Source organism: Pleurodeles waltl, chromosome 4_1 (genome assembly GCF_031143425.1).
Source record: "Pleurodeles waltl isolate 20211129_DDA chromosome 4_1, aPleWal1.hap1.20221129, whole genome shotgun sequence".
Lineage (NCBI taxonomy): Eukaryota > Metazoa > Chordata > Amphibia > Caudata > Salamandridae > Pleurodeles > Pleurodeles waltl.
Genome location: NC_090442.1, coordinates 391151756 through 391170551, shown reverse-complemented (window position 1 = coordinate 391170551; position 18796 = coordinate 391151756). Strand labels below are relative to the sequence as shown.

Sequence of the window (18796 nt, the reverse complement as noted above, 5' to 3'; positions counted from 1 at the left end):
GGAGGGAGTTCCAGGTCTTGGCGGCAAGGTAGGAGAAGGATCTGCCGCCGGAGGTCTTGCGTTGGATTCGGGGAATTATGGCGAGGGAGAGGTTGGCAGAGCGGAGTTGGCGGGAGGGGAGGTAGAAGTTGAGTCTGTTGTTCAGGTAGGCGGGTCGGGCGTTGTGTAGTGCTTTGTGCGCGTGGGTGAGTAGTTTAAAGATGATCCTTTTGTTCACGGGGAGCCAGTGGAGGTCTTTCAGGTGTTGGGAGATGTGGCATTGGCGCGGAATGTCGAGGATCAGGCGGGCGGATGCGTTCTGGATGCGTTGGAGTTGTTGGATGTCTTTTGCTGGGATGCCTGTGTAGAGGGCGTTGCCGTAGTCCAGTCTGCTACTGACGAGGGCCTGGGTCACCGTTTTTCTGGTCTCCGTCGGGATCCACTTGTAGATTCTGCAGAGCATGCGAAGGGTGTTGAAGCAGGAGGAGGAGACTGCGTTGACCTGTTTGGACATGGTGAGGGCGGAGTCGAGGATGAAGCCGAGGTTGCGTGCGTGGTTGGCTGGAGTGGGGGGGGGTCCCAGTGCGGTGGGCCACCAGGAGTCGTCCCAGGCCGAGGGGGTGCGTCCGAGGATGAGGACTTCCGTCTTGTCGGAGTTTAATTTTAGGCGGCTGTCTCTCATCCATTCGGCGATGGATTTCAGTCCCTCATTGAGGTTGGCTTTGGCGGTGTGTGGGTCTTTGGTGAGGGAGAGGATGAGCTGGGTGTCGTCGGCGTAGGAGAGGATGCTGAGGTTGTGTTGACGGGCCAGTTGTGCGAGGGGTGCCATGTAGATGTTGAACTGCGTCGGGCTTAGCGAGGAGCCTTGTAGGACGCCACAGATGAGGTTGGTGGCTTCGGAGCGGAAGGGTGAGAGTCGGACTCTCTGGGTTCTGCCGGAGAGGAAAGACGAGATCCAGTTGAGGGCTTTGTCTTGTATTCCGGCTTCGTGGAGACGAGTTAGTAGGGTGCGGTGGCAGACTGTATCGGAGGCCGCGGAGAGGTCTAGAAGGATGAGGGCTGAGGTCTCGCCGTTGTCCATTTGCTGTCTGATGTCATCTGTGGCGGCGAGGAGTGCAGTTTCGGTGCTATGATTTCGTCTGAAGCTGGATTGGGAGGGGTCTAGGATGGAGTTGTCTTCTAGGTGGTGGGTGAGCTGGGCGTTGACGATCTTCTCGATGACCTTCGCTGGGAAGGGAAGGAGGGAGATCGGGCGGAAGTTTTTGAGGTCGTTGAGGTCAGCCTTGGGTTTCTTGAGGAGGGCTTGGATATCAGCGTGCTTCCAGCTGTCCGGGAAGGTCGCAGTATCGAAGGATAGATTGATGATCTTGCGAAGATGGGGGGCGATGGTGGAGTCGGCTTTATTGTAGACGTGGTGTGGGCAGAGGTCTGAGGGGGATCCAGAGTGGATGGAGTTCATAGTTTTTCGGGTTTTGGTGTCGTCGAGGAGGTGAGGCGGTTGGTGTTGGAGGAGTAGCCGGGGGTGGGTTCTGGCAGAGGTGTGGTGTTGAGGCTGTCGTGGATGGCCGCAATTTTCTGGTAAAAGAAGGTGGAGAGTGCGTCACAGAGTTTCTGGGACGGTGGGACGTCATTGACGTTGGCACTGGGGTTGGAGAGCTCCTTCACGATGCAGAAGAGCTCCTTGCTGTCGTGTGCGTTGTTGTTTAGGCGTTCTGTGAAATGAGAGCGTTTGGCGAGTCGGATCAGTTGATGGTGCTTGCGGGTGGCTTCCTTGTGAGTTGCCAGGCTGTCGGGTGTGCGCTCGAGAAGCCATTTTTTCTTAAGTTTCTGGCAGGTGCTTTTGGAGGTGATCAGTTCGTCTGTGAACCAGGCTGCTTTTTTCTTTTCTTGGTTGACGGTGGGTCTCTTGAGCGGGGCGAGGATGTTGGCGCTGTTGAGGATCCACTGTTGGAGGTTGGTGGCTGCGGAGTCAGGGTCGGTAGGGTCGATTGGCGGGTTCTTGGCGAGGGTGCTGGCTAGTTGGTCCTCAGTGACTTTGCCCCAGCGGCGGCGCGGTGGTAATGGGGGGCGGTGGTGTTCGCTGTGTTTCTTGAATGTAAAGTGGACGCAGTGGTGGTCGGTCCAGTGGAGTTCGGTGGTGTGGCTGAAGGAGATGTGGTTGCTAGCAGTGAAGAGAGGGTCTAGCGTGTGACCGGCGATGTGGGTGGGTGTGTTGACCAGTTGTCTGAGTCCGAGGTTGGAGAGGTTGGTGGCCAGTGATGCGGTGTTGGCGTCGTTGTTGTTCTCCAGGTGGAAGTTGAGGTCTCCAAGGAGGATGTAGTCCGTTGAGGTGAGGGCGTGGGTGCTTGCAAGGTCGGAGATGGTGTCACTGAAGGGGGCTCTTGGTCCTGGTGGTCGGTATATGAGAGTTCCTCTGAGGGTGGTGTTGGGATCCGTGTGGATCTGGAAGTGAAGGTGTTCAGCTGTCTTGAGGGTGTCGTCCGTGTGGGTGTGGATCTTGAGGGTCGACGATGGCTATTCCTCCACCGATTCCGTTGGTGCGATCTCTTCTGGTGATCTTGTATCCGTCAGGGATGGCGATGGCGATGTCTGGGGCCGAAGAGTCGTTCCACCAGGTTTCGGTCAGGAAGGCTACGTCTGGGGCGGTGGTGTCGAGCAGGTCCCAGAGCTCGATGGCGTGCTTTCGTGCGGAGCGTGTGTTGAGGAGGATGCAGTGGAGGTGGTTGGTGTTGGTTGCTGAAGGCTTCGTTGTTCTGTTGCAGGTGAAGTTGCAGGTGCGGCAGGAGAAGGGTCCTTTGGTGTGCTTTGGAGTGGCCTGGAAGTAGGCTGTGGAGGAGCCAGGGTTAAGGGCGAGGAGTTCGCTGGCCGAGTAGTGAAGGCTGGTGGTGCAGGGGGCGTGTGGACCAGGGGGGGTGGCGCTGGGTGCGGTCCAGGTGTGGACGGGCGCAGACGGGCTTGCCTCTGGCGCGCCAGCGGCGCGGACGCGCAGCGCCAGCCATTAAGAAGGGAGGGGAGAGGGAGGAGCAGCTGGGAGGCGGGAGGGAGCGGGGAATGGGGGCGCGAGGGGGGCGGGGCCGCAGGGAGGCAGCGGCAGGGAGAGATCGGCAAGGGGGAGCGCCCAAGGGGCGAAAACCAGGAAAACAAGGCACAAAAAGTAAAGGCACAAGTTAAAAACAGTCACAAAATACAATAATGGCACAAAATACAATCGGGGTAACGCAATCAGAAGGGGCACAAATGGGGGCAAGAGCGCAAGGAGGCAAGGCGCTGAAAAGTGGAAAAACACTTACAGAAACGGCGAAAAGCGGCACACGGGTCTAGTGAAGCTTACAAGAGCCCACTAGACACCAGGGATGAGGCGCAGGAGGATGCCTGCGGGTGGAGGAGGGCCTCGAACACGCTAGCAGCAGCGTGGGCGGGGGTCAGGGGCTCGAGACAGCAGGGTGGTGCTGCAGACGTGGGGGGCGAGCTCTAGACCTAAAACAGGTCAGAGGTCGCTCACTCGCGACGCGCAGCGGCAGCCATTAAGAAGGGAGGGGGGAAGGAGGAGCAGCTGGGAGGCGGGAGGCGGGAGGTGGGAAGGAGCGGCGAATGGGGGCGTGAGGGGGGCGGGGCCGCAGGGAAGCAGCTGCAGGGAGAGATCGGCAAGGGGGAGCGCCCAAGGAGCGTAAACCAGGAAAACAAGGCACAAAAAGTAAAGGCACAAGTTAAAAACAGTCACAAAATACAATAATGGCACAAAATACAATCGGGGTAACGCAATCAGAAGGGGCACAAATGGGGGCAAAAGCGCAAGGAGGCAAGGCGTTGAAAAGTGGAAAAACACTTACAGAAACGGCGAAAAGCGGCACACGGGTCTAGTGAAGCTTACCAGAGCCCACTAGACACCAGGGATGAGGCGCAGGAGGATGCCTGCGGCTGGTGGAGGGCCTCGAACACGCTAGCAGCAGCGGGGCGGGGGTCAGGGGCATGAGACAGCAGGGTGGTGCTGCGGACGTGAGGGGCGAGCTCTAGACCTAAAACAGGTCAGAGGTCGCTCGCTCGCGACGCGCAGCGCCAGCCATTAAGAAGGGAGGGGGAGGGAGGAGCAGCTGGGAGGCGGGATGGAGCGGCGAATGGGGGCGCGAGGGGGGGGGGGGCCGCAGGGAGGCAGAGGCAGGGAGAGATCGGCAAGAGGGAGCGCCCAAGGGGCGAAAACCAGGAAAACAAGGCACAAAAAGTAAAGGCACAAGTTAAAAACAGTCACAAAATACAATAATGGCACAAAATACAATCGGGGTAACGCAATCAGAAGGGGCACAAATGGGGGCAAGAGCGCAAGGAGGCAAGGCGCTGAAAAGTGGAAAAACACAGAAACGGCGAAAAGCGGCACACGGGTCTAGTGAAGCTTACCAGAGCCCACTAGACACCAGGGATGAGGCGCAGGAGGATGCCTGCGGGTGGAGGAGGGCCTCGAACACGCTAGCAGCAGCGTGGGCGGGGGTCAGGGGCACGAGACAGCAGGGTGGTGCTGCGGACATGGGGGGCGAGCTCTAGACCTAAAACAGGTCAGAGGTCGCTCACTCGCGACGCGCAGCGCCAGCCATTAAGAAGGGAGGGGGTAGGGAGGAGCAGCTGGGAGGCGGGAGGGAGCGGCGAATGGGGGCGCGAGCGGGGTGGGCCTCAGGGAGGCAGCGGCAGGGAGAGATCCGCAAGGGGGAGGGGTCAGGGGCACGAGACAGCAGGGTGGTGCTGCGTACGTGGGGGGTGAGCTCTAGACCTAAAACAGGTCAGAGGTCGCTCACTCGCGACGCGCAGCGCCAGCCATTAAGAAGGGAGGGAGGAGCAGCTGGGAGGCGGGAGGCGGGAGGGAGCGGCGAATGGGGGTGCGAGGGGGGCGGGCCGCAGGGAGGCAGCGGCAGGGAGAGATCGGCAAGGGGGAGCGCCCAAGGGGCGAAAACCAGGAAAACAAGGCACAAAAAGTAAAGGCACAAGTTAAAAACAGTCACAAAATACAATAATGGCACAAAATACAATCGGGGTAACGCAATCAGAAGGGGCACGAATGGGGGCAAGAGCGCAAGGAGGCAAGGCGCTGAAAAGTGGAAAAACACTTACAGAAACGGCTAAAAGCGGCACACGGGTCTAGTGAAGCTTACCAGAGCCCACTAGACACCAGGGATGAGGCGCAGGAGGATGCCTGTGGGTGGAGGAGGGCCTCGAACACGCTAGCAGCAGCGTGGGCGGGGGTCAGGGGCACGAGACAGCCGGGTGGTGCTGCGGACATGGGGGGCGAGCTCTATACCTAAAACAGGTCGCTACCTTAGTGTGTGCACTATTGTTTCTTTGGCTTTGCTGTTTTGCACTGTGTGGCCGTATGTTGCTTTTCCCTCTTACTTGTTTTGGGCATGCCGCTGTTTCTTTGTGGTGTCTGCGCACGAAGGCTGCAAGCTGGAGGGGGGATCTTTTTAATGTTTTTTTTTTTTAAAGGTTCATATAGCAGAAACTCGATTGAAGTTTCATATAGTGCGAACTCGATTGCAGGAGCGCTTTACATGACTACGTGAAGTTCCATGTAGCGCATCCCCCATCAGAGGAGCGCTTTACATGAGGACCACTTTACAAGTTTAGCAGTTGAAAAAGTATACAAACTGGAGCATTTAGAAACCAAAATAAACACAGAAATCCTCAAAACGGCTTTCCTGGCACAGCGGGAGAGCTGTTACTACAATATTCACTGCGCTCTGGAAACTCACCATAATGCTTTGCAGGGTATTTCTTTTTTCAAAACATTTTATGTAGGTCATCTTTGGGTTCCCATCCTAGGTTGGTGGTCCCAAAATAGTAACCTCTCCCACCACTCATTTTTACTGCTCTCTCATGGCTGGAACATTTGTTTTACAGCTGAGATTAGTTTGTGCTTTAAGGGCCTTGGTTGTAATAGTATTGCAATAGGTTTGTTAGGCCTGAAAATGTGTAAGGCACTACACCCTCTAGGGGTGTTACATATATGGTTACTCTGCATTACTTTCTGCCATTCTGTTTTCATGTTGTTAGACCTTGTAGGGGCTGACTATGTGGTTACATGACCATATTTCTTATAAAATGCTATTTTTAGTATGGTGTCCTCTAGGGGCTGTTCTGAGCATTGCAATCCAGGTACTACAATATTCCGTGCACTTAGAAAATTGCCCCATAATGCTTTGTGGGCATTCCTTTTACAAAATATTTTTGTCCTTAACTCAGCATGTGGTGATCCTAGGATAATGGGACCACCATCAAAATGTTCAGCACTGCACACTCTTTCTGTCTATGTCATCTCTGGGTCCCCATCCTAGGTCAGGGGGACCCAAAATAGTAACCTCTCCCTCCATTTTGAAGTTCTCTCATGGCTGAAACATTTGTTTTACAGCTGGTCGTAGTTGTGTTTTAAGGGCCTTGTTTGTAATAGAATTGCAGTAGGCTTGTTAGGCCTGAAAATGTGTAATTCACTCTGCCCTCTAGGGTCTTCATATATGGTTACACTGCATTACTTTTGCGATTCTGTTTTCATGTCTTATGCCCTCTAGGGGCTGATTGTATGGTTTCTTGACCATGTTTCTTACACATGTTATTTTTATAGTGGTACCCTCTAGGGGCTGTTTTGAGCATTTCAATCAAGATACTACAATATTTGTTGCAGTCGGTTTGCAGGGCATTCCTTTTACAAAACATTTTGGCCCATAACTTACCATACGACCTGCTCTTTCAGTCAAGGTCATCTCTGAGTCCCCACACTAGGTGGGGGTGACTCCAAAATAATGATATAAAAAATTATAATAAATAGTGGCAATATTTTTATTTTTTTCTGCAGACAGAGGAAGAAGGTAAATGGAAGTGCTTTAGTTGTATGCAGGGCCACTGGAATTATGTGGCAGAGAGGACCAAATTATGCAGCGTTGTTGACCAATTTATGTGGCAAGAAAAGTCCACTTCTGTATTTACAACACCAATAGCTCTAACGCAAGCAAATGTGAGACCAATTGCATTGCTAATGCTTGTTTTTAAAATGGGCTGGCACTCCGAGAGAGAGACGATGTACAACACAGTGTGTAGATGCTTCCCACCTTACCATCATGCCAGCAGTAAAAAATAAAAAAGAGCTTTAAACGCAGTCAGTGGACAAACCGAATATGTTGTATAGGCGAGACATATTGACTTTGCCAAAGCTTTTATTCTGTTGGGGTGGAAGAAAGGGCTTGAAGCAACAACACAATGCAGGATGGGAAGATGGGAGGGGGTAGCAACACTACGCGGGCAAGCAACAATGCTGGTGGAGTGGAGGTTAGCAACAAAGCAGGAGGGGACAAGCAACAATACAACCAAAACAAAGCCAACAAAAAAATAATCTTTTCTTCTGTAATGTAATCTGGTGCTCATCTAAAGCTCTCCAATGAACTCAGGCCAGTTTCTCTCTATATAAAAAAATTCAGAGTGGGAGCGAGTTATGGGGGGGAGCAGGACAAAATGAGACAGCCTGAAAACACATGCACTCTTATGGAGAGCTTGTACAAAAATAGAAAAGTAGTCTCGGCATGCGCTAGCCAAAGAAAAGCAAGGAAAAGAGAATGACGATGAAGCCAACCAATGGTAAGCAATGGGCGGGTTTTAAGGCTCTAAGCCCCCTGTAAGCGTACAAAATGTCTTGCAAGTGCAGCTTGGCTCCAGCGAGACCTAAAAATGTGTGGTGTAATCTGCTTGCTCCAAGGCTGTGTGTAGCTGTACATATAAATTCACACAACAGACTTTGACAGATTGTAGGTTAAATTGTCTCTATGTCAGTGTGTGCTTAAGGCCATTTAATGTTTGAGGACACCCATATGCTGTCTCAAACATGGGGGCAGTTTGTGGGCCTGAATTAGAGTCTGATATCCTTTATTTGTGTCCATTACTGCCTGGAAGAGTCAACTGGTGACAAACAGAAAAGCAAAATTAATGATCCCACACCAAAAGAAAAACTCCTTGGGCATTGGGGTAATTAGTTATTTGTTTTTCAGTAACAAAGAATTTTCCTCAGACTTTTCATATTCCCTTAGATAGCATCTATTTGAGGTTCTGTTAAATGCCTTCCACTTCTTGGGTGGCAGAAATGATGTGTCCTCCCAAGCTCTGTTTTCTAATGAACATGCTTCTGCAATGGGAGCATGTGCACCAGTAAAAGGGTTTCCCTCATTTCAACTCTTGCTTGAGGGCAGGTTGAAATGTCCTGCATTTGAGAGCTATCCAGATGGCTATTCATGGTAGGGCACTGCCCAAGGGCCAGAGACAGTGGGATGTTGAACAAGCAGCTCCCTAGTATCCAGTAGGATTCCAGCTGACTGTTCTCTATGTTCAAGCCATGTCTCCTATGTACGTACATAGTCTGCCCGAGCAAAAATATAATGAGGTGCCTTACAAAGCACGAAAATAAATTGATAGTCTTGACTTGGGCACATCCGCATGCAATTGAGGAAACATTTGTCTGAACAGGTAGTTGTTAAATTGGAGCTCACACTGCACACTACTGAAAGGACAATTGAAGCTTCTTATAATAGAAATCTGCACCTCCAGCTATGAGGGTGCAGACCCTAAAACCTACTCAATGTTCCTGAAAATCAGACCGCGTATGAATTTGAGCAGGGAGAGATGAAAGCCACAGCACTCTTTGTCCCTGGGGAAATACTTTTTTACCTTCTACGGTAATAAGTCCTTACTAAGGTCTCACTACCCTGCCCAGGCATTTTGCACTAGCTGAGGTACACCCTCAAAGTGCAAGACTGGTGTCACAAACAGTGGCATGTTCCTGACCAGCGTAGCATTTCTAACCAATCCTCCTGTTACCTTTCTAGATCCAAAATCTTCTCATTCATGAAGATACACCCAGCTTTTGATGAAAAATAAGGCAACTGGAAGCACTACAAATGTGTCCCTACTTTTATCTTCTTTACTATCGCAGCTTCTTCTTTTGTCTTAATCTCAGTTCAAGTTGTTTTAGGACCTGGAAGCAGTTGTAGGTTTTTTCTATAACTTAGATCACTACCATCAAAACCCAGCACCTTGCTATTCTCGCTTAGCAGTCAGTTAACTATTGGATTAAAAATCATGTTTCTATGAGTTCAGTATGTTGGTTATAAAGTTATTGTTCTAAATACATTTTTCACCGCTTGAGTGGAAGGTTTCTATCCCCCACACCCAGGGTTAAGACACGTGTAGATGTTCGTGTTTAAATCTCAATAGCCATATTTTTTTAAAGATATCCAGAAAAGTTGGGCATAATTTTGTATATAAAAGGGTTTGTGCAGGTTGTTTATTTTTGTGGAGCCACACAATCTGATCTATGCCATTGCTATTGTTCTTGGATTTTACCAGAAATATTAATTTATTTCTTCAACAGTTCTGTGAAAATCTTTTTCTTTCACGTTCATCAAATCAAAATGCTGAGTTTGTGTGGCGACATTTAAAAAAGGTTTTTTATCAAAAGTGGTTCTACGGCAGCACAGCAACAGCCTTTCAACTTTGTACCAAAAGATTGTTCTGCCCTTCACTTTAATAAGAACTTAAGCTATGCAACTGTCTTGAGGCATGGCGTGGCTACTTTCTGATACAGATGTAGCCAGCTAAATACAAATATATCAAAGTGGAGGTGGCAGTTACAGCTTTTCATTTGAGTAGTTACATCTTTCCTTCTGTCAAGAACAGTCTTTCAGATGTCTATAGTCAGACGCTATTTCCCAGCAAGAGGCTTAACATATAATCCTTGTATGGCAAGGGAGGATATCAGGACATGTACAGCTTGTATCCAAAGCAGGGTGAGTAGTATTTTCTACTGACCTGAAGCACTGGCGGAGACCTAGGTCCTGTTTCTCCAATGAATTTGCTGAGGACCAGTACTTGGGAGAAGAGTCTGGCTTTATTTTTGACACAAAGCATCTCGTGTCATAAGGGTGAGCAAACTCCACCCACTTGTGTTATAAGCCATTGTAAGAAACCCCTTATTTTCAGCTCCTTTAATGCATGAGTCCAGAATATTAACGTGCTGGTATGTTGTACCAATCATTGCTAAGGTAAAGGCAATTCTGTCTTGGGAGCTTGAAGCGTTTGGATGTTTAATCTTAAATGTGCAGTCAGGATGAATGCTGGTTCAATGCCCCAACACCATGACTCCTTTATGGATGCATTGATCTTCCTGTGTGTCTTGCAGGTGTTGATGTACACAATTTTCAAAATGACAATTTGGTTTGTTATGTTATGTTAATTTATATAAGTGCACCAAATATCCTGGCACTGAGCAGGTGTGTGCCTATGAATTTCTCCATAAAATGCATCCATACTGACAGCAGATTCTGGCATAAAAGTACATGCTTATATTAAAATACAACCAATCACCCAGCGTGGAAAGAAAAAAATAACACTTTTCCATCTGACTCCAATATGTTCAAATCTTCATGAGACAACCTCCATACCGGCTCCCACACAAAGGTACTTATTACACCTGTCAGGGACGATTTCAGCTTGGTTAGACACCATCAATATTAACATCCACTCAAAAACCTTCACTACTCTCAAATGTCATGAACAGAGCTGCTGAATTGATCTGAGAAGTTTGGAACTTTTTTGTCCACCCTCCAACATGGGAGAATCTTATTCTGGAATAATATTCAAGTTCTAAAGAATCTGTACCACACAGGGCCTACAACTGACACAAGCTAGCCCAATTCTAAGAGGCATGGTAAAAAGAGTAAAAATGTATTCCATGACTATTACTCTAACTTCCCACTGGATACTTACAGTTTAGTGTTATACATAATTTGGTTACAACTTGGATAATGGGCAACTTGTTAAAAGTGTCCTCTTATAAAACAGATTCCTCATAATGAGTCACCTTCCTACCATATGTCCCTCAGTATGATGGTCAATGCTTCTTAGATCTCTTAACAGTGCACATGAAACACATAGTAATAGCAAGATACTCTAGGAAGGTACACCACTAGTGCAGACTCTAGTGGATGGATGTGTGACTGAAACTGTTGCACTGGGTTAGCTGCCCTAGAGCCCCTGCAGTCCCAAAAGGCTGTGGTGGGTGGTCTTGGAAGACGTGAGAGAACTTTCCTACCTCCATCCATGAGAACAGACAGTAAGATCTGTTAGACCCTTCCCCTCTTAACCTTCTACTCCACTCTGTTCACAGGATGAGTTGCAGCACAAGGCTGACAGACACTTAACTGTATACCTGATTGTGAATAAGGGTGCAGGCAGGAAATAGGGGCAAAGAAAGAAAGCCCCAGTAAAAAGGAGTCCAGCCCATGGGACATGCAACATATGTTTAAAAAAAAAACATGTATAGGTATTTTAACGATAGGGTGAAGTGCAATAGTGGTGAGGATAAAGTACTTCCCTGAAGAAGATACCTTTGACATTGAGCACTGGAAAGCCTTCAGAAATGATTGAAGGATCCTAAGTATGAATCTAGTTCATAGCAATGAGAAGCTTTTCTAAAATGGGACGAGGAATCCATGAAGTGTAAGCAAAAATTGCAAATTTAGGGATAGAAAGGCACCTACAGACACTGAGATAACAAATTAGTCACCTGTTGGACAGGGCTAGGGATTGTGCCCCACTGCACCACATCCTTCTTGTGTGTTCCCCAAAAAATGTTAGTGAGAACTCAGAAGTGGTAGAAGAAATAGAGGTGGATATATTTGATGTCCCCACCTTCTATATATCAGCAGGAGATGCAGATATGTAGAATCATATGTCTGTTATGTCTGGGTATAGACCAGTGATGGGCAGTCGGCCTATAAGGGCAGCACAGGCAAATCCAGCACAGTTGACAAGAGACAGATACAAGAAGCACCTCACTTGCCATCTCCAATACAATCTTGCTCAGTACACCTGCGCTGCGATGAGGGAGCTTGAAAGAGCATCCTGACCTGGCCAACTTCTCCCTTGGTTAGTGAATATAAGAGTGAATAAAAGAGTCCCAGTCCCAGTGACATTGCCTATGCCTAACCAGACACCCTCCTATTTCTGCAAGAGTACCCAGACCAACGAACAGGTGGCTGAGTCAACATCCACATCCTCTGGTTCCCTGCTGATCTAGTGAATTTCAAATGACAATTCTTTAACATACCTGGTAACCCTCAAAAGTTATTTTAATAACTGCAGACTGTATATGAATATTAAAAACATAACTGGGCTCAATTATTATGCATCATTTTGCCAAGTGCAGTAAATGATTGCTTACTATAAAATCTAATTGGTGCTCTTATAGCTACTAGTGGTGCACAGTTGAATGCTGTTATTGAAGTATGTTCAGCAAAATGGAATTGGACCAAGATTAATAGTCATATGACCTCACTTAATTCACAGTAATTAGAAGAGTCAATGGGCATGTAGCGTCATTTCTGATACCTCTTTGAAGCTGGTAAAATCTCACCAATGGCTTTTCAGTATGCTTTAAGGTCAAGTGGTCCTGTATTTCTCCCATGCCAGCGGTCTTAAAGTTTATGCCTGGGGTCTCAGAAGGTAGCAGATAAGTAGAAGGAGCTATGCATGTCTGCTGAGATCAGTTTCCATACATAATAACGTCACAGAGGTGACACCAAAAATCCTATGCTAGTATAGTGGCGGAGTACCCCATTGTACCCTCTGACATATCATCTGAAGAGCTCCCGTGCTACACAGGGTTGCAGCCCATGCTGCAGGACATGAATAGGAGCTCTATGAGGAAGCATGCCATCATGGCAGTGGGTGAGGGCTTTCATCCACAATAAAGGGAATCCCATAGCTAACTAGTAGATTTGTAGTTCATCTTAAACCACATTTAATCATGGCCTTCCCTTCCACAGGATATCACTGATTCACCCATGTTCTTCTTCATACTGACTTACCCTGTGGTTGAGCGTGTCAGTTCCTGTTCTGCCTGGAATTTAGAAAATCTTTGGGATACAGAAAGGGGCATTCCTGTTCTGCATTTATATTAGAAAATCTTTGGGATCCATAAAGGGGCACCCCATGCACATGTTATAAGCATTGCAGTTGATGTGTGTGAGGATCACCCAAGCAAGAGTACCTATTAGAGTATTGGTGTGATGTTGCATGCTTGCTTGGTGGGAAACCATCCTTAATCATTGCACGTAGATTTGCAGGCTCTGGTTCAAACATATTGCTTCAAAGGTGGACCTCACAAAATTGGATGTTTCCATCACTCACTTCAGGAGAGCATGCACCACAGATCCTGAGAAAATAAGATGCAGTTGATACCAACCCATTGAACACTGTGGTGTGCACCTAAAGATGCAAAAACGTATTCTTGCTGAGAGTCTTGTGACTGTATTATATTAATCAAGCCCATGTGCCAAGTGCATGCACCAGAGTACAAAATATAGTGGTGTTCCCTGTGCAGATGTGAAATCTCACATACAATCGGAACGGTGCTGCAATGAAAAATGGTCCTGCAGTTTTACGTTGCTGCTCGGTCTTTCACTTAGGGGGACTGGCCTGATTCAGTACCCCAAAGCACCCCTGAAAAATTATTTGATTGCAATTTCCTAGGTTGATATCTGAGGATGGTTTTGCCCCCTCCCAAAATGCACCTTTGTGGAGTGTTCTAACAGTGCGCACATTCCTCAGAAAAGCAAAGATGCAAAATATTGTTTGGCCTTGGGTATGTGTCAATAATATGGCACAAAAGTGGGGGCATTGCATTCCCTCATTTACCTAGGACAATGTGCCTTTGCAAATATGGGAAAGACCCCTTGATATTGCGTGGGTGCAACATGTGAGCACACAGAAACACCTGTGGCTCCTTCTGTGATTAGAAAGTGCCTCAGAGTGTAAATCTTAGGTGGAAATGTCCCTTGCATTTCAAGGGAAATTCCTGTCATGTAGGTCCAGGAAGGATAAGTTTCACTAACATTGAACCTTTTTGGGAGAGTGGAATCTGATCAGGGAATGATGAAATAGATTTGAAGAGAAGCAAGCTGGCAAGGAAAGATTTATTGTGAAGAGCAGTGTGCAGAATCTTATTTTGCCTTACTGCATATGTTGAAACCACTATAATGATTTTGATGACCAGATCATACAAGATCAGTTGGTGCAAAATACCAAAAACAGCAAAACACAGAAGAAGTTATTATAGGCTAATGGTTTCACTCCTAATAGAGTTGTGGAAAATGCCAAGGCACAAAGCAATAAAATTTCACTTTTAAGCTCCTAAAATAAGAAGGAATGAGCAAATCAGTTGCAAAAGTTAAGTAAATTGGAACAGTTTTAGTACCCTGGAAGAACACATTTCCGGGGATTGTGAGGATATACTCAATATGGGGAATTTGATTAATTTATTAAGACAGTCTTAATGTCTTTCCAGAAGATATTAATTAAAAAAACGTTCTAGTGGAGAATGTCTATGAAAGAATTTAAATTTTGTGGCTATTGACATTTAATTCAGATTAGAAGAACAGGGATCATAATGTCTATAGTTAGTTGACTGAAATAACCAACTGTTTTTGAATCAAGCCATGAATATTTATTGTTTCTCAAGACTCTCAATAGAACCAATAGTTTTGGGGATAGGCTGATTGGGTCAACAGCGACGTGAACTTCTCAATCCTCAGGACACAATGAATATAAGGATAGCCTGTCACTGTGGTTGTTTTAGGTGAAAGAATCATAACAAATGTAACTGAACAAAGGTTAGAAGTATTGTCCCCTAATCAAGAAGGTGATTGGATTTACACTCTCTGATTTATACTAATGTGAAACTTTCCTAACATAGGTGTCATCCATGAGAATGAAATATTTTTAGCCATAATTTATTAAATCGTGAATTTATGAAAAGAGATTAAGGGCTTGATTTAGAGTTTGATGGAAAGGGCACTCCCTCACAAATGCTATGGAGTACCCTGCCCACTTTTATGAAGAAGCAAGAAAAGGTCTGTCTTTCCAAGATTTAAAACTTTGACCTTCAGATCACGGCAAATGTCCCTCATTGTGCTGTCTTGCCCCCCTCAATGACACAGAAGGCTCAGATGTGCTAATTTATACTGCATATTAATATCAAAGGGAGAGGGAAATCACATGCTGGCAGATTTTCTTCTGATTACATGCTAAATACGTAACTAGGAATGCTTTAGTCAGAAAGATATGGGGAAAAATCCATTGCTGTGGCAGGACAATATTTATATATTTAGGATTTTATAGGCTTTTAAGAGCAGAATGAGATGTAGGTAGATAAGAAGGAGGCCTGAATATTAGGAGGGGTTCAGTAGTAGGAGGGGTTCAGAAGGGATGCCAATTACCTGGAACAAGTCCTGATAGGTGATAAGTAGGGGAAGGTAAGAGAGGCACAGAGCAAAGTGTATGCATAAATGCTCTGGGTCACTTACAGATGCTGAGAGCTTTGTATACAAAATGTTCATGAAGCTTGGAGTGCAACCCATGGTGTACCCATGAAGCTGAGAGGTGTGTAGAGGGTGGAATTGTAGAGTTTATGCAATGTACATAAAATGAAAAGTGTTGAGTCCTCTAACTGTCTGATTCCCATTGGTTTTGTTAGAAACAATGAGAGGTAAAAAAACAAACATTAGTTTCAGTAAATATTTAGCAGATAGTTGAATGAATCAACCACTTTCCCAACATCTGGCATTGATGAATGTGTCTGTAGGGTTTCTTACCCCAAGATGTATTTTGCTATCCTTATGCCACCAAATACCTCTGTAGAAAGGCACATGGGCATGGATTTATTTGACCTTCTTTTGTGAGTTCCTACTGGTTGAAATTCATGCAATTTGGCAGTTGTCCACTTCAGCTGTTTCCAATGGGCAGCATACCACTTTTATAACAATCTAAGATATATCCTTTATTTCCAGTACACAAATCTAGTGCAAAAGAATAGAAGGAAGGGCATTATTGAGTTTTGCACTAAACCTGAGAAATTGCAAATTCAAGCAAATGGGCCATTAACTGAGATAAATATAAAGAGGGAGTGGGTACATTGAACTATCAGGATCACAATATTAGCAACAAAGGTATGGACTCTTAGGAAAGTTTGTCACAGGTGTTGTACTGGACCCAGTTTTCCAATGAAAATGATCAGCTTCTCTCTTTCTTGGGTTGGGGGAGTACTACACCAAATACATCACTGATTTTACAAATGTAATCCAACCTTTGTGTGTAATAATATCATATTAGAGAATTGTAAGGGGAATACGACTATTTGAGAGCTTTTGAAGGTATAACACTGAAAATACTGAGAGCATCAATACTGAAGTACTTCAATATCCATCACAAGAATATTTTAGTTGTATATGCTAGCAGTTATGGTTTCCGTGTTGCATTTAAACAAGAGAGAAACAGGCAGCCCGCAGTAGTAGTGTTTGTCTCAAGAATATTGTATGGTGAAATGACAAATTATTTAGTTAGAGAGAAAGAGGACTTAAAATGCAGGCGGGGTTTAACACTTTTCAACTAGTATGTATGGGATCTCATATTTTAAAGCCTGTGTCGTAGTTTGGACTCTTGCTCTGGGCAAGACTGCTGGTTAAAGGATTACAGTACTTTTGCTTGTAGGTGACTATGCCTATCCTGCAACAAGTCGCAACTGTTGTCCCAACCTTACCGGCTCACTAGCAGCACCTCACCAGAAACACAATAGTAAAAGGTGATTTGTGGCGGCCTTTACGCATGGACTCGAGAATAAGACATCTCACGGAGTGTCGTGGTTAAACGGAGATGACCCCTTTCTCACAGATATATCATGTCTCATACAAACACAGGCAATGACAAAGATGCAGTAAAGTTTCAATAGTTTTTATTTAACATAACTGCAATTTGCGATAAGTTGCATGGACTGCAATGATTAGGATAATGAATAATGCAAGAAACAGAAGTGTGAAGGCGAGAGTCATTATTACAAAGACCCCCACCATCTTGCATTGCATAGGAAAGACATACGAGATGTAATATGCCCTAATACCCTAATGTGATAGGCCTAACCTCCTACCTAAAGGAGAGCTGGGTTTGCTAAACCTAATCTGCCAAAGCCGTGTCCATGAGAGGAGCCCCCAACCCTCGTTACCTTGGAATGAGGTCTCTATCTCGGACTCCGCAGGGACACGAAGACTGGGTCAGCGTCAAGACGACTGCAGCATCGATATCAGCGATGGTGGCGATGCCCTCTGGTCGTAATCCCTCTGATTATCTGTCTAAAGTGCGATATATTTATACAAAATCTTCAAGGACCCCTGACGTAGGTGTGTTCCCAAACAATAGATAACAGACATGCCTGGAATGGCAATTAATATGAATAATCCCTCGAAAGTATAGAAAGGGAAAATCCCTAAGTGTGAACACCTACTGTTTGTTTGTCTTTGTTGCTTGATCTTGACGCTTTAGCGCGGTGACACTGATAATGTAACTCATAACAAGTGGCCTAACTATAAACAAGGCAGCCATCTTAGAAGAATTAAATAATTAAATGGGCTAAGACAGAGCAAGCTAGGTAGGTTAAAAGTCACCAGGTGACGGGGGCACGAGTCTGCAAGCCAGAGGCTAAGCTAACTCCTGTTATACCATTAAAAACGAACTAGGATTCACGACACCTGATATAAATGGAGCTTGTAATATGGCGGACGGGACATTTGTCAGGTTTGTGACAGAGTATCCCATCCGCAAAGATTTCAGGCCCCTAGTGCCCCAGCTTAAGTACAATCAGCCATGATCTTAATCATTGATTAGAAACAGGTATGGTTTAAATGTCTGTCTTAAGTCACAGTGGAACTCTGTGTGCTTTATATGGAGGTAAAGGGTAATCCAAATTAGGGCGCCCCTAAAAGAAAAAATCTGACAGCCATATGTACTCATATTTGTATCACTGTGTTATTAAATGTAGTATTTGGCAGACTGTAGACTCTCCATCACACCATAAATCTTTGTGTGATGTAAGTCAGTATTTACCTGTGAAAAGCCTTATGGACCGTGCACTCTCAAGTCTTCTTGCGACCGGAAGCAGAGCAATAACAAGCATAGCTGGTGAGACACAATCTGTACACCTGAATGGCATTAAGGCTTAGGCAGCAGCATATCAGAAACTATTGCAGGTTGCATAGCAAATCTTTAGGGATACCTAAGTAGCCACTGTCGCCATAATCAAGTCTTGTACTGATGAAGCCTATTGTTACCTAGACTCCAAAGTTCAGATACCTAAATAGTTTATTCAGGGAGAAAATCCTGACATGATGATGCACAAAGTCTGAACAGCTAGGTGAGGTCATCAGAATCCATAAGAACTCCCCATTGTTTTTTCCTTCAGCTACCACAGAATGAGTGAATGAGATGGCTCTAGTTCCATAGCCCAAATGTCCTCTGGCCAGAGGCCAATGGCTGATCCTGCCAACCACCACAATCTCATTTTTTAGGTTCATTTAGAAATAGGTTGTGGTCCTCTAGTGTTTGATGGTAGGCATCCTAAAAACTGTTCTAGTCATCTATGGAAGATGGTAGGACTTTGAGCGTAAACTACATATTGTCAGCATAGTTCTATCAGTGCATCACACAGGAGTGATGCAATTGTTGGTTTTACGTTAATAGCTATAATTTCATGAATATAATGGAGTATACTCTTACAAAGGTCCTTACAAAAAAATCCACTTATATTATTAAACCATGGAGTATTAATGGGATTGATATTTAAAATTAAGCCAGTAGTCAATAATTCAAGAGTCAGGTGGATTGATGTTTCTGTGTATGGTATTACGCCAAATAATGTATGTTTCTGTGTATCGTTTGCATATTAAAATGTGTTTATTTTCATGATGAATTA

At 45.9% G+C, this 18796-nt stretch overlaps 1 protein-coding gene across 1 annotated transcript in view; it reads left to right on the top strand.

Moving 5' to 3' along the window:
- LMNTD1 (lamin tail domain containing 1) overlaps positions 1-18796 on the top strand; it is a 1007849-nt gene that overhangs the window by 221788 nt on the left and 767265 nt on the right. The gene's annotated exons all lie outside the window — the stretch shown is intronic.